Raw genomic sequence first — 3,290 nt, forward strand, 5'->3', positions numbered from 1 at the left:
CAGGTCAACATTCACAAGGCCGCAGGGCCAGACAGATTACCAGGACGTGTACTCAGAGCATGTGCTGACCAACTGGCAAGTGTCTTCACTGACATTTTCAACATGTCCCTGACTGAGTCTGTAATACCAACATGTTTCAAGCAGACCACCATAGTCCCTGTGCCCAAGGACACTAAGATAACCTGCCTAAATGACTAACAACCCGTAGCACTCATGACTGTAGCCATGAAGTGCTTTGAAAGGCTGGTCATGGCTCACATCAACACCATTATCCCAGAAACCCTAGACCCACTCCAATTTGCATACCGCCCCAACAGATCCACAGATGATGCAATCTCTATTGCACTCCACACTGCCCTTTCCCACCTGGACAAGAGGAACACCTACGTGAGAATGCTGTTCATTGACTACAGCTCAGCGTTCAACACCATAGTACCCTCAGAGCTCATCACTAAACTAAGGATCCTGGGACTAAACACCTCCCTCTGCAACTGGATCCTGGACTTCCTGACGGGCCGCCCCCAGGTGTTAAGGGTAGGTAACAACACATCTGCCACGCTGATCCTCAACACGGGGGCCCCTCAGGGGTGCGTGCTCAGTCCCCTCCTGTACTCCCTGTTCTTGACTGCATGGCCAGGCACGACTCCAACACCATCATTAAGTTTGCTGACGACACAACAGTGGTAGGCCTGATCACCGACAACGATGAGACAGCCTATAGGGAGGAGGTCCGAGACCTGGCCGTGTGGTGCCAGAATAACAACCTCTCCCTCAATGTGACCAAGACAAAGGAGATGATTGTGGACTACAGGAAAAAAAAGAGGACTGAGCACGCCCCCATTCTCATCGACGGGGCTGTAGTGGAACAGGTTTAGAGCTTGAAGTTCCTTGGTGTGCACATCACCAACAAACTATCATGGTCCAAACACATCAAGACAGTCGTGAAGAGGGCACGACAAAGCCTATTCCCCTCAGGAGACTGAAAAGATTTGGCATGGGTCCTCAGATCCTCAAAAAGTTATACAGCTGCACCATCGAAAGCATCCTGACTGGTTGCATCACTGCCTGGTATGGCAACTGCTCGGCCTCTAACCGCAAGGCACTACAGAGGGTACATCAGTACATCACCGGGGCCGAGCTTCCTGCCATCCAGGACCTCTATACCAGGCGGTGTCAGAGGAAGGCCCTCAAAATTGTCAAAGACTCCAGCCACCCTAGTCATAGACTGTTCTCTCTGCTACCGCACGGCAAGCGGTACCGGAGCGCCAAGTCTAGGTCCAAAAGGCTTCTCAACAGCTTCTACCCCCAAGCCATAAGACTCCTGAACAGCTAATCATGGCTACCCAGACTACTTGCACTGCCCTCCCACCCCTACCCCATCTTTTTACGCTGCTGCTACTCTGTTAATTATTTATGCATAGTCACTTTAACACTACCCACATGTACATATTACCTCAATTACCTCGACTAGCCGGTGCCCCCGCACATTGACTCTGCACTGGTACCCCCCCTGTATATAGCCTCCCTACTGTTCTTTTATTTTACTGCTGCTCTTTAGTTATTTGCTTTTTTTGTTGTTGTTGTACTTAACACTTTTAAAAAAAACATTTCTTTAAAAAATGCATTGTTGGTTAAGGGCTTGTAAGTAAGCATTTCACCGAAATGTCTACACTTTTTTTTATTTTTTTTATTTTTTTAGTCATTTAGCAGACGCTCTTATCCAGAGCGACTTACAGTTAGTGAATACATATTTTTTTATACTGACCCCCGTGGGAATCGAACCCACAACCATGGCATTGCAAACACCATGCACTATCAACTGAGCTACATCCCTGCCGGCCATTCCCTCCCCTACCCTGGACGACGCTGGGCCAATTGTGCGCCGTCCATGAGTCTCCCGGTCACGGCCGGCTGCGACAGAGCCTGGATTGTACTACACCTATTGTACTCTGCGCATGTGGCAAATAACATTTTATTTTATTTGATTAGCTACACCACTACATAGCAAAAAAGTTATTAACTACTGAAAACACTACCAAGATTTGAATGAAGTTCAGCTACCACCAAGCTAAAGCAAAATTTTATTCAATTACTTGTTGAACTACATGTCACTACTTCTCAACAACTGCAACTGCTACCAACAGAACACAATTTTCAAGTGTTTACACAACTATTATCTTCTTAGCTCTTATTGTGGGACTTTGACTGTGGGAAATCACCATCCCAGTCAGTCAATTGTGCGTATTGGACATTAATATTGCACTCTCAGTGTTGCCATCTTAGCGACTTTGTCGCGATATTTAGCGAGTATTCAGACCCCTCTAGCGACACATTTTCAAAAAAGCAACTAGCGACAAATCTAGCGACTTTTTCTGGTGTTATTGGAGACTTTTGGAGACTCTAACGTGAAAGCACGTATCATTCTTACTCTTCTCAACGAGCAGCGGGTGCTGCTGTGCTGCCGTGGGCCCCACCCCCGTCCCAAAGCACTCATAGGCGGCCCAGCCCTTGCGCAGCAGTCCCTCCCAGCTGCAGTCAGAGCAGGAGATGTACACCCCTCCGCGTCCAGACTGCAAATGAAACGCGCATGCGGGAAGCCGCCGCTGGCTGATCCGGCCCTGGCTTACATTCAGGGCGGGATGTAAATGTAAAATATTTTAAAAAACAAGAATCGACAAAAGAAAGTTCATTTGTAGTTCTAAACATATTTAGGGTGTTTTTTACTCACTTTTTGTCTCTCCCACAATGTTATTCCTCTTTCCTACAGCTCCTTCAGAATTACATGCACATGGCCAATTATGCAAATTGGGTGATGACGTCATTTAGCGACTTTTAGGACAGCCAATAGCTACTTTCCTTACTGAGGAGTTGGCAACACTGCACTCTACAGCCTGACCTATGGATTGTGCACCCGTGAAATGGAGTATCAGCCTACTCACTGACAGCCACAGAACATAACTATGTGGAGTTTACACAAATATTAGTGTCTTAGCTATTATTGCAGGACTTTGACTGTGGGAAATCACCTTTACAGTCAGTCTATTGTGTGTATTAAAAATAATATTGCACTGCACAGCCTGACAAGATAATTATTTGCCATAAAATAGCTGTTTTCTTGTGTATGACAATAATCATTCTTCTCTGAAGCATAGATTGGTCAGTCATTGTAGTCACACATCTCCTGTTTACGCCCTCTATAGTTTACGGGATCTGTAGTTTAACAGTCGAATAATTGTATTGCAAAATCCCTTTCTGCTACCTTTGTAGAACTACCACTCCCTCAATGCATT

The sequence above is a fragment of the Coregonus lavaretus genome, assembly GCF_964263955.1.
Source record: "Coregonus lavaretus genome assembly, chromosome: 21".
Lineage (NCBI taxonomy): Eukaryota > Metazoa > Chordata > Actinopteri > Salmoniformes > Salmonidae > Coregonus > Coregonus lavaretus.